The following is a 13034-nucleotide window of genomic DNA, read 5'->3' as shown; positions in this document are numbered from 1 at the left end:
CCTGGGTACTCAGGGGTCGTGCTCCTTCTCCCCACCTCCCACATATAACTTCCTCATGCTACGAAGCATGCCTGCCTTAGAGGCCTGCCACAGTAGTCACCTTCCATGCCTTGGTATTTGTGAAGAACTACCAGAAAAACCTTTTCAAAGGCAGACTAGAATATCCACAGTCATCAAGTCCCGGTAAGTCCTAGAGCAATGGTTCTCAAAATGTGGTGTACAGATCACAGCACCAACACCAAGGAAAGACTTGCTAAAAATGAAAATTCCTGGGCTTCTCCCAGATATAATGAATCAGGAACTCTGGAGATAATTTAAGAACTGCCATTCTAGAGCATGGGCAATATCCAACTCACTCAACTGTGTCAACACATCTTTTGTAAGTTGCATTGTCATCAACGTTTTTCATTTTCTGATTTCTTAATTAAAACTTAAACTTGTAAGTCCTTTGCCACTTCTAATTCTTCTTCATGTGTGTTAGCATAGCTGATATTTCTAAGTACCTGAGGTCAGTGGGGCAGATAGAATGACGCCCGTTTCGCTGATGGAAAGCTGAGATTCTTCTCCAGTGTTAGGAAATCAGAGGCACGAGTGCTGGAGTTAAAACCTGAACTTGTCAACTTTTGTTCACGTGATTTTACAGTCCCATTTACTCTCTGTTTGGTCTTGTTCTCCAATGCCTTCCCTACTCACTTGGTTTACATTGAGCTTTTGTCAGAACTGGTTGCTTGTTTCCACAGAACCTGCTTTGGGTGCCCTTATTTCAGAACACTTCCTTCTCTTTCCAGCCCACACGTTTGGGGACCATTGCCTACTGCTTTGAAAGCACGAAACAACATTTTGCAAGCTTCAACATCCAGACAAGTCACCTGGAGGTCTGGTTAAAGTGCAGGTTCTGACTGAGGCGGGTGGGGGGAGCTGGGGCTGAGATCCTGCATTTCCAGCAGCATCCAAGCGATGCTCCCCCTCCCTACAGGCCCGTCGGCCGCCCTGGTGCTTTTGTGTGCACTTTCTCCCTGAAGACACGACATGTTGTGTGACGGCAGGACCCAATGTTCACATTTATATTCCTGAATATAAGAAGTGGCTCCTGGGAGGAGGCAAGGAAGGGAAGAGGAAGGAAAAAAAAGAAAGCATCATTTCATTGCCATTCACTATTTCTTTTTTTAAAGAATCACTTATTGATTTTGAAAGAGGGAGGAAGAGAGAAGAGAGAAACAGCGATGTGAGAGTGAAACATCGATGAGCTGCCTCCTGCACACCTCGTAGCAGGGATGTCCTCTGACCAGGAATCGAACCAGCAACCTTTCAGTGCATGGGACACCTAACCCACCGAGCCACCTGGCCAGGGCGGCGACCATCTTTTTGAGCAGAAAGGGGGGAGGTGAGTTGTTCGCATCCAGTGTCTTAACCCTCACTTTTCCCTCAGCATGCTCAAACAAACAAACAAACAAACAAACAAACCCTGAAACTATGTTATAATTTTTTTCAAAATCCAGATCAATTAGGGAGTTTGCAGCTGCCTGAGCTCTGGCTTCTGTTTGGCCCCTCGTCTCTCAATGTGCAAATGCCTCTCAATGTGCAAATGCAGTGCCTGAGGACATCTGATGCGGAGAAAGTGCCAGGTCAGGGCCTCTCCGCCCAGCGGAGTGCCTTCAAGAAGCTGCACCCATGCCAAGGAATCAGACTGGGTAGCTCTGCCGACTGCCTACCATTAGCATTTAGGAGCTAATCTCCTTAACACCATAAATACGAACTCTAAGTACTTTGGCAGATAAAACTGCCTATGATCCTGTAAGACTTATCGTGGCCATCTGGCAGACAGGATTGGCGTTGTCAGAAGGAAAGGGGAGATGGATAGTAACGCACAAGTCGTTTTTACAGTCCCCGCCCCCCCCCCCCCCCCCCCACCTTGGCGCAGCCAAATGTGTGGCTTAACAGCCCAGGGAAAGGGCAGCCAAGACCCCGTCACTGTTCGGAAATCTTTTAAGTCCTATGGAGAGGGTTTCTCTCTCTGCAGGAAGGAAACGGCGCTGTAGCTACGCGAGTGGCAGCTGTAGATTGATGTGCTGGTGGGACTGAGAGAAGGGGGTGGCAGCAGGAAATGTGTATTTCCAGGCCTCTTCAACTCCAAGGATATGGCGCCTTTGGCTCCTCCGCTGCTCATTGGGAAATTCCTGTTTTCACTCGGCCTCTCGGTGACTAGACTATATGTCACCCATCTCACAGGGTCACCTCTGAAGCCCAGGCTGGTAGCAATGCCTGGGCCCCAGCTCTACCCCATTCTCCTCTCCCATTTGTTGATCATAGCAAAACTCTCCCCTGCCGCCATTCTGCAGAGTTTGCATGGCTGCGTGTGCCCTGCTCTTGGGCATCCTGTGCCTGTGTACTCATTATCTCTTCCACCGAGATGCCCTGACTTCCCTTTCTCTGTCTGGTCAGCTCCTATTCACCCTTCACAATTCAGCTTAAGCTTCACTTGAGAGCCCTCTGCACCCCTCCCCAGTTCTTCCCTCATACTTAGGTCAGGCCCCATGCCTCTCTACATGCTTCATATTTTTATTTTCTTAATTTGTTTTATCCACTAGACTCATATGTCCTCTTTTATCTCATGGTCTCACAGTGCCTAGTAAAGTGCCAGGCACATAGATGCTCAACAAATTTTAAAGACTTACCTGAATAAATAAAACAGAAACAAACTTATAGCCACAGAGGAAAAGAATTGATTCAGTGTAAAAGCTGAAAGAGATTAAGAAGTACAAATTGCCAGTAATAAAAATATTGAGAGAAATGTCAAGTAGAGCATAAGGAATACAGTCAATAATATTATGATAACTATGTCTGCTGTCAGATGGGTACTAGTCTTATAAGGGGTGATCACTTCAAAAGGTATATGAGTGTCTAATCACTATGTTGTACACCTGAAACTAATAATATTGTATGTCAACCAAAATTGAACAATAAATGTTTTCAAATGTGTCATAATGGATACGTGTCTATAATTACACCCAGTGAAAGACGAGGCCGTTTTCTCCAGGAGAGAGTGACGTGTAGAGCAGGCTTCTTTCCTGGATTTAGCCTTAACACATCTCATGTCACATGTGCAGAGACAATAGGGGAGGGTTCCAAAGTCCTAGTTACAGTGGGAGATGTCCATCTAGAGCAAAGCCAGCAAACTACTGCCCTCACATGGCACCTCGGCACCTCAGTCTTCAGTGTGACCAAAGCCACATACCATTTGAAAAGCCACTGGACCCCACTGGAGAGGCTTCTGGCAGACTGCAGCCAGGCCCAAGGCACAGCCCCTATTAAAGAGCATTGAGGAGGTTCTGGCAGGTTCAAACGGTGCCCAAACGACAGAGGAGGAGACTGCGTTGTGGGGCTGGAGGGGACGGCCATTTGTCCCGAACACCTGAGTGGTGCTGCCTCTCCAGGACTGGGCCCACCTCTGCCTCCACTGTTATCAACCTGGGTAGAAACACACATCCTCCCTGCCAACTTCTGGAGGCCCCGCCCTGCAGGGATGGCCCCAATGGAAAGGTTTTTGGTGGACTCCAGCCTGGGCCTGCCTTGCAACCTTTATTAAGGAAGCTTAGGCAGTTCAACCAGTGCCAGAATCACAGGGCAAGAGACTGAGTGGCAGGGATGGAAGGAGGACCACTCTCTCCCATGTGCCTGAGGGGCACCTCCACATGGCCAAATATCGGTCTGTTTTAGCTGGGTGAACTCTGCTAGCCTCATCATGATGACTCTCTGAGACCTCACCCACCACAAAGGCCAGAGAATCCCAGGCAGGTGGCAGCTGGCCTTGGGGGATCCTGGGACAAATCCTGAGTGGCCTCAGAGCCAGCAGTGGCACTGAGTTTAAATCTGTATCGGTCTAGTGAACACCACTTGCCTCTACCTGGTGACCCACTAGGAACATATCTCATGTAACTTGCAAACTGCCAGAGGTTCTTTCAGTGACAGCCTAAAAGGTGGCCAGCAGGTGAAGGTGGATCTCAGAGTGCCTTGTGCCTTCTGCTGACCTGCCCTGGGTTTGGACCTGGTGGCAGCCAGCCTTGGTACACAGCATGGCCCCTCCCATGCACATCCTTGCCCAGCAGAGGTAGCCACAAACTCAGATAACTTGTTAGCTCCACACAGGTTGCCTAGGACCAGTTACAGGTAGTGTCTGACATTGACCTGCACTGAGACCTTCTCAAGAAGCCCCAAAAGTAACACATGGGGTGATGGGCTTAAGACCACATCATAGCATAATGAAAAGGAAGATCCTGGCATGCACTAGACCCCGCTGGGGCCAGTTTCATTTCCTGGGGCCAGCCCCCAAATGAAAGAACAAGAGTAATCCCCAGGAAAAGAACTAAATGAGATGGGGGAAACTAAACTACCAGATGCAGAGTTCAAAACAAAGATTATAAGGATGTTCAAGGAACTTAGGGGAAGAATGGGTGAATTCAGTTAGAATTTAAACAAAGAGATAGTAAGCATAGAAAGGGACATAAAAACCATAAAAAATAACCAGTCAGAAATGAAAAATACACTAGGAGGCATCAACACAGATTAAATAAAGCAGGGGATCAAATCGACAGTTTAGGGGACAAGATAGCAGAGAACACCTAAGCAAAAAAGAAAAAAGGAATTTGAAAAAATGACGGAAGTTTAAGGGACCTCTGGGACAACATCAAGAGTAACAATATAGGCATTGTAGGACTATCAGAAAGAGAAGAGAAACACAGGATTGACAACCTATTTGAATAAATAATGACTGAAAACTCCCTTAACCTGGTGAAGGAAAAAGACATATAAGTCAGGGAAGTGTAGAGAGTCTCAAACAAGATGAACCCAAAGAGGTCCACACCAAGACACATCATAATTAAAATGGCAAAGATTATAAACAAAGAGAGAATCTTAAAAGCAGCAAGAGAAAGATAGTTACCTACAAAGGAGCTCCCATAAGACTGTCAGCTGATTTCTCATCAGAAACATTTCAGGCCAGAAGGGAATGGAATGAAATATTCAAAGTGATGAACAATAAGGACCTACAACTAATACTACTCTATCCATCAAGGCTATTATTTACAAGTGAAGGAGAAATAGCTTCCCAGACAAGAAAATACTAAAGGAGATCATCAGCAACAAACTAGTATTACAAGAAATGTTAATGGACTTCTATAAGAAGAAAACTTTAAAAAATGAGAAACATAAATATGAAGAATAAGCTGGTAGTGAATATGTACTTATCAATAATAACTTTAAATGTAAATTGTTTAAATGCTCCAATTGAAAGACATAGGGTGGCTGAATGGATAAGAAAACAAGACCTACATATATGCTATTTACAAGGGACTCACCTCAGAACAAATGATACAAATAAAGGAATGGAAAAATATATTTTATGCAAATAGAAAATGATAAAGGGATCAATCTAACAAGAGTAAATAAACCTTGGAAACATTTGTGCACCGAACCTAGGAGCACCTAAATATTTTTTAAAAATTGATAGACATAAAGGGATATATTAACAGTAATGGAATCATTGTAGGGAATTTTATACCCAATTGAAATCAAAGGATAGATCTTCCAGACAAAAAATCAATAAGGAAAAAATGGCCTTAAATGAAACATTAGACCAGATGGATTTAATTGATATTTCCAAAATATTACACCTTCAGGATAAACATATTTTTCAAATGCACATGGAACATTTTTCAGGATAGCCCACATATTAGGCCTTAAAAATGGCCTCAATAAATTTAAGAAGATCGAAATAATTTCAACCATCTTCTCTGATCACAATGGTATAAATCTAGAAATCAGTTACAAGAAAAAAGTTGAAAAACACACCAACACATGCAGGCTAAGTAGCATGTTACTAAACAATGAATGGATTAACAATAAAATCAAGAAAGAAATCAAAAGATACCTTGAGACAAAAGAAAATGAGTACACGAGAGCCCTGGCAGAGTAGCCCAATTGGTTAAAGCATTGCCCCAGTATGCCAAGGTTGTAGGTTTGATTCCCAGTCAGGGCACATACAAGAAGCAAGCAATGAATACATAAATAAGTGGGAAATGAGTACATGACAACTCCAAATCTATGGGACACAGAGAAAGCAGTTCATAGCAATACAGGCCTATCTTAAGAAACAAGAACAATCTTAAATTAACATATAACCTTTCACCTAAAAGAACTGGAAAACAACAACATACAAAGCCCAAAGTGAGTAGAAGAAGGGGGGGAGGGGCAGGTCAGAGCAGAAATAAATGAATAAAATCTAAAAAAAAAAATATTAATGAAACCAAGAGCTGTTTTTTTAAAAAGATAAAAAAATTGTTAAACTTTAATCAGACTCATCTAGAAAAAGGGAGAGAGGACCCAAATAAATAAAACCAGAAATGAAGGAGAAGTAATAACTGATACCACAGAAATACAAAGAATTATAAGAAAATTCTTGGACAATCTGAAAGAAACTGAAAAATCCCTAAAAACATTCAAGCTCCCGAGACTGAATCAGGAGGAATCAGAAAATCTGAACCCACAAATTACATCAAAGCAGTGATCAAAAAATTCTCAACAAACACAAAAGTTGTGGATCAGATGGCTTCACAGGTAAATTTTAACAAACAATTAAAGAAAAACTAACATCTATCCTTTACTATTCAAGAAGGGAAAGACTCCCAAATTCATTTTACAAGAACAGCATTATAATGATTCCAAAACCAGATAAACACTTAAAGAAAGAAATCATAAGCCAATATCTCTGATGAACATACATGTAAAAATCTTCAACAAAATATTAGCAAAACAGCCCTGGCCAGTGTGGCTCAGCTGGTTGGAGCATCATCCTTGCACCAAAGGGTCACGGGTTCAATTCCAGGTCAGGGCACATACCTAGGTTGCCAGTTTCATTCCCAGTTGGAGCATGAGTGATAGGCAACATATTGATGTTTCTCTCTCACATTGATGTTCCTCTCTCTTCCCCCTTTCCCCTCCTCTCTTTCTAATCAATTAAAAAACATCATCTTGTGATGATTAAAAAAATAATAAAGATATAGTCAAACAAATTCAGCAATACATTTAAAAATTATACACCATATTCTATTGAGATTTATTCCTTAGATATAAGGATTTTTCAACATCAACAAATCAATTAATGTTCTACACTGCATTAAAAAATGAAGGGTAGGCCCTGCTGGCTCACTCCTGAGTGCCAGGATAGCCTTCAGCAAGGTGGGAAACTCCTCGCTGGCAGGGCTCAGTTCCTGCGTCTCTGCCTGCTCCACAAGCTGGGTCTCACTCTCCACCTGTACAGTAAGAAAAATGGAAAGCCACCATTATGGAAAAATGAGAAAGAAGGGAAAAAAGAATGAGCTATGGATTACGCGGTGTTTTTCTCAAGGCTCTCAAGGATTCTGAAAATCGGTCTCTAGAACATTTTGTAAAAAGACGGGTTACTTGATACTTATTGCTGTTATGCTTGTGTCTCAAACACATTGTGATGTTTCAATGATTCAAAATGGGACACTCATTGAAAGTGGTATCATTGGTCACAGCAGAAAAGATTTCAAGAGATACTTATTCAACTTCATGGCTGCCATGCCTCTCATCTCTCTGGTTAAAAGCTTCTTGGAGTTTGGGTTAAATGAGCTCACATTGTGCTTCTGAGTAAAACTAACTAAATACCTCTGCGAGGAATATCTCCAAGCGTTCACGTATTATAAAATGGGAAATCTGGAAAACAGAATAGCTAATCCAGACCAGCTGCTTACACAAGGTGTAGAAAAGTTTTGTGACAGTGTAGTTGATCTGTATTCAAATTTTAGTAAGCCAATTTTAGAGATAGTTTTGTATATCTTCAAGTTATGAGTGCAATAGGAGCTCGAGACCCAGCAAGCATGATGGCCTACTTGCTTGTTTCTGGGTTATTCCTAACTCGACTTAGAAGACTCCTTGGTAAGATGACAGTAACTGAGCAAAAGTATGAAGGAGAGTATAGATATGTTAATTCCTAGCTCATCGCAAACAGTGAAGAAATTGCTTTTTATGACGCGAATAAAAGAGAAAAGCAGACAATCCACACTGTCTTCCAAAAACTGATGGAAGCTTACATAATTTCATTTTGTTTCAGTTTTCTTTGGGCTTTATTGATAGTATAATTGACAAATCTCCTGCCCTGGTAGTTGGTTGCCTGTTGTCAGCTGCCCTTTCCTAGGTTTGTCTCACCCTGGCCACCTCCAGAACTTCTGGAGGACTACTACCAAAGTGGAAGGGTGCTTTCGCGAATGTCCCAAGTTCTGGGTCGAATAGTTTTGGCTGGCCGTGAAATAACTAGATTGGCTGGTTTTACTGCTTGGATTTCAGAATTAATGCAAGTGCTAAAGGATTTCAATAATGGAAAACATGAACGCACGATGATCTTGCAACAAGAAAAGGGTATTGAAAGAGCACAAGTATTCCCTTGATACCTGGAACTGGAGACATTATCAATGCTGATAACATAAAATGTTGATCATGTTCCTTTAGCAACTCCAAATGGAGATATCTTGATCCAAGACCTTAATTTTGAAGTTCAATCTGGTGCCAACATTCTAATTTATGGTCCAAATGGCTATGGGAAGAGTTCAGTTTTCTGTGTTCTTGGTGAATTATGGCCTCTTTTTGAAGGACATCTACCTAAACCTGAAAGAGCGAAGTTATTTTATGTTCCTCAGAGACCTTATATAACCAGTGGAATACTTCGAGACCAAGTGAGACCAGAAAAGGAAGGGGATATCTGTCCTAATACAGAAGGAATACCTAGATAATGTCCAGTTGGAGCATATCCTTGAATGTGAAGGAGGCTGAGACGGTGTTCAGGATTGGATGGATGTACTCAGTGGTGGAGAGAAGCAAAGAATGGCTGTGGCAAGATTATTTCATCATAAACCCCAGTTTGTCGTTTTGGATGAGTGCACACACTCAGGGAGTGTGGACATGGAGGCTCCATCTGCAATCATTGTCCAGAGGCTGGCATCCCCTTCACTCTGTCACACAGGAAGGGATTTTGGAAACACCAGGAGTACTACCTGCATCTGGATGGCAGAGGCAGTTATGAATTTAAACAGATAACAGAAGATACAGGTGAGTTTGGCTCTTAGAATCTGGAGAACTGTACCTGCTTCGATGAAAGAATTACAGAACACACTTGGAAATGCAAAGTACATTGTAAAATAAAGTTGAGCTTTTTTTATATTTTTAAACCCAGCAACACATTAACTGAATATAAAATAATTGAGAACAAGTTGTTAAAACTTTTCATATAACATAGGATATTGCTAATTGTGTATATGTTGGTTTAATTATTAATATGACCTAAGAATGACCTTATTCTTATGGTTGAAAAACTGCCTAAATTAAATTGGGCTTAAATTAATGTCACCTGATTCACCCTGGGATGTAAACCATTGGAAGTCAACTAATTTGATTCGTATGGCTCTTTTCCTTCAATGAAGAACCCTGTTTAAAACTGGGGTCAACATGTATCCTATTCTAGCAAGATAGTCTTGAGTTTCACTTTCTTGTTCCCCATGATAGTTGGAAGCAAACAAACCATAGTGTACTATCAAAATGTACAGCATCATTGAATAGTAGCATTTATTACAGAGCAGCAGATTTCTTTAGCTGCCACAGTTATACTCATTTCTTGTGTATCTCTTGGGGTACATTTGACTCCTGGAAAGTCATTTGAATTTTGTTTGGCCAAATAATAAATGTGTCACTCTCTATTTGTAATATTGAGTTGTTCTGAGGGTTCTTACAAAAGTATGCCCAGTCCTGCTTACAAGATGTGTTTACTATGTTTCACACCTAATCTTCCCAGTATTTAAAACACAAAGTCCTTAAATTTCAAATTCAAGGTCTTAAAAGATGTTTAGATTTTCTTTTAAAGAATTGGACAGATTTGTGTACTTTATTAGAAGTGTGGTGTTTACATGGTGTTAAACTCCAAATGAGTCATAGGAATGCCCTACATGAACAAATGCACTGAGTATGCAACATTATCATTGTCTTTGACTATGATTTTATGTTTAAAAATATGTTATAAAACTATTATGCACATAGATGATTTATGTTCCCTAGGTAGTGGTTTATGGTATCTCCATGAATCTTTAATAGCTTTTTAATATTTGGGTTATGTTGAACTATCCTAAGAGAAATTGATTTCACCTCACCAACCACCATTAATGACCACATGTATTATTTGCAGTGGGAGAACTGAACTGAATGTTATAAATAAGCTAGATATGAAATCAGTTTTATCAAATGGAGGTTCAGAAAGGGACATTCTTTATTCTTGTTTCTGCATAACTGGTTTTGTTTTATTGCAGAATTAGTTAGAAGAGTTATTGACTACTGAAGTAAAACTTGATATACTGACTCCATAATACAGAACATTCAGTTTTTACCATTCTCTTTAACAAGCTTGTATAATAAATTTCTGTTCATATTTTTTTACAAACAGATCATCTATACATCCTTTGCTTGCTCTTTTTATTCTGGTATCTAAATAATGGGTAGTTCATACAATCTTGACTTGAAAAATACAAAAATAAATTAAGATTCAGAAAGCTTTAAAACATGAAGGATAAAAATCATATGATCATATCAATAGATTCAGGAAAAGCATTTGACAAAATCCAGCATCCAATATAATAAAACCTCTCAGTAAAGTGGGAATAGAGAGAACATATCTCAATATCATAAAAGCCATATATGCCAAACCAATAGCCAATATCATACTTAACAGGGGAAAACGCAAAGTGTTCCCTGTAAGATCTGAACAGGACAGGATGTCTACTTTCACCACTCTTATTCCACTAATACTGGAAGTCTTAGCCATAGCAATCAGACAAGAAGATGAAATAAAATGTATCCAAGTTGCAAAGAGGTAGAACTATCATTATTTGCAGATGGCATGGTACTATATTATATACAGAACCTTAAAGATTCTGCCAAAAATCTACCAAAATTAGTAAATGAAGGCAATAAAGTAGCAGTATACAAATTAATTATTCAGAAATTGGTTGCATTTTTATATACCAATAATGAAGTATCACAAAGTGAAACTAAGAAAACAATCCCATGTGCAATTGCATCAAAAAATAGAAAACACACACACACACAACACACACACACACACACACACACACACCTAGGAATACATTTAACCAAGGAGGGTAAAAGACCTGTACTCAGAAAATTGTAAGACATTGAAGAAAGAAATTGAAGAAGATACTAATAAATAGAAGCATATTCCATGTTCATGGTTAAGAATTACTATCATTACAATGTTTATACTACCCAAAGCAATCCATAGATTCGACAGAATTCCTATCAAAATACCAATGGCATTTTTTTCACAGAGCTACAACAAGTAATTCAAAAATTTGTATGGAAACACAACAGTCCCTGAATAGTGACAATAATCTTGAAAATGAAAAAGAAAGTGGAAGGTATCACACTACCTGATATCAAACTATACTCCAATCCTATAGTAATCAAAATCCCATGGTACTCACATAAACACAGACACAATGGAACCAAATAGAGAGTCCAAAAATAAACCCATGCCTATATGGTCAGTTGGGAAAATTAGACAGATACATATAAAAAAATAAAAATAGACCACCTTCTTACACCATCTATACTAATAAAAGGGTAATATGCTAATTAGACCAGAAAACTGGACATCTTCCTACCATCCGACTTCCTTCCATGGACAAAGCCATGGTGGTGGGGGCTGAGGCAGAGGCAGTTAGGGGCAATCAGGCCAGCAGGGGAGGGCAATTGGGGGCCATCAGGCCAGCAGGGGAGGGCAGTTGGGGGCCATCAGGTTGGCAGGGGAGTGGTTAAGCAGCAATCAAGCCAGTAGGCAGGCAAGTGGTTAGGAGCCAGCAGTCCCGGATTGAGAGAGGGATGTCTGACTGCTGGTTTAGGTCCCATCCGGTAGTCGGACATCCCCCGAGGGGTCCCAGATTAAAGAGGGTGCAGGCCGGGCTGAGGAACCCCCCCTCCACGCACAAATTTCGTGCACCAGGCCTCTAGTCTATATATGTAAAAGCCTAAGTGACCATTACGACTGAACAACCGGAACAACCAGATGACCGGCCAGTAGCTGTGATGTGCATTGACTCAGACCTTGCTGCTGGGGCCCTGACAGCCCCGAATCTGGTTCACCTGAACCCCGGACCCAGACAGGAGGGAGAAGGGAGCCTGATTCCTCATGGAATCAGCCATTGGTTAGCTTGCTGCTGGTGCCAACCTCCCACGGTCCCTCCCCACCCCATGGTCTTGATCATCAGCCAGGCCGAGGGATCCTGCCCATGCACAAATTTGTGCACTGGGCCCCTAGTATACAATAATACATTTAAAATGGATTAAAGACTTAAATGTAACACCTGAAACTATAAAACTCCTCAAAGAAATATAGGCAGTAAAATCCCAGTCATTTCTTTTAGCAATATTTTTTCTGACATATCCTTGGGGAAGGGAAACAAAAGAAAAAATAAACAAATGGGACTAGATCAAACTAAAAAGCTTTTGCACAACAAGAAAAACCATTAACAAATCTAAAAGACAACATACTGAATAGAAGATAGCTGCCAAATACATTTAATAATGGGTTAATATCCAAAATTCATGAAGAACTTATACAACTCAACATGAGAAAAACAGACAACCAGTTAAAAAGTGGGCAGAAGACCTGAATAGATAGTTCTCCAAAGAGGGCATACAGATGACCAATCCTCCTATATAATAAAAGCCTAATATGCTAAGTGTCCAGTTGTCTGGTTGTCTATTCAACCAATCAAAGCATAATATGCTAATGATATGCTAAGGCTGCTCAACTGCTCGCTATGATGTGCACTGACCACCAGGGGGAAGACGCTCTGACTGGTAGGTTAGCTTACTGCTGGGGTCTGGCCGATCAGGACTGAGCAAGATAGGCCATACACTCGCTGGAGCCCTCCCACAGTCCCTCCCTGGCTGGC

At 41.0% G+C, this 13034-nt stretch overlaps 1 pseudogene; it reads left to right on the top strand.

The window, feature by feature from the left end:
- The first annotated feature begins 67 nt into the window (after nucleotides 1-67).
- LOC103300575 (ATP-binding cassette sub-family D member 3-like) lies at nucleotides 68-9140 on the top strand (annotated as a pseudogene).
- Nucleotides 9141-13034: the final 3894 nt, after the last annotated feature.

Source organism: Eptesicus fuscus, chromosome 20 (genome assembly GCF_027574615.1).
Source record: "Eptesicus fuscus isolate TK198812 chromosome 20, DD_ASM_mEF_20220401, whole genome shotgun sequence".
NCBI classification, from domain to species: domain Eukaryota; kingdom Metazoa; phylum Chordata; class Mammalia; order Chiroptera; family Vespertilionidae; genus Eptesicus; species Eptesicus fuscus.
This window is presented reverse-complemented; position numbering and strand designations above follow the sequence as displayed.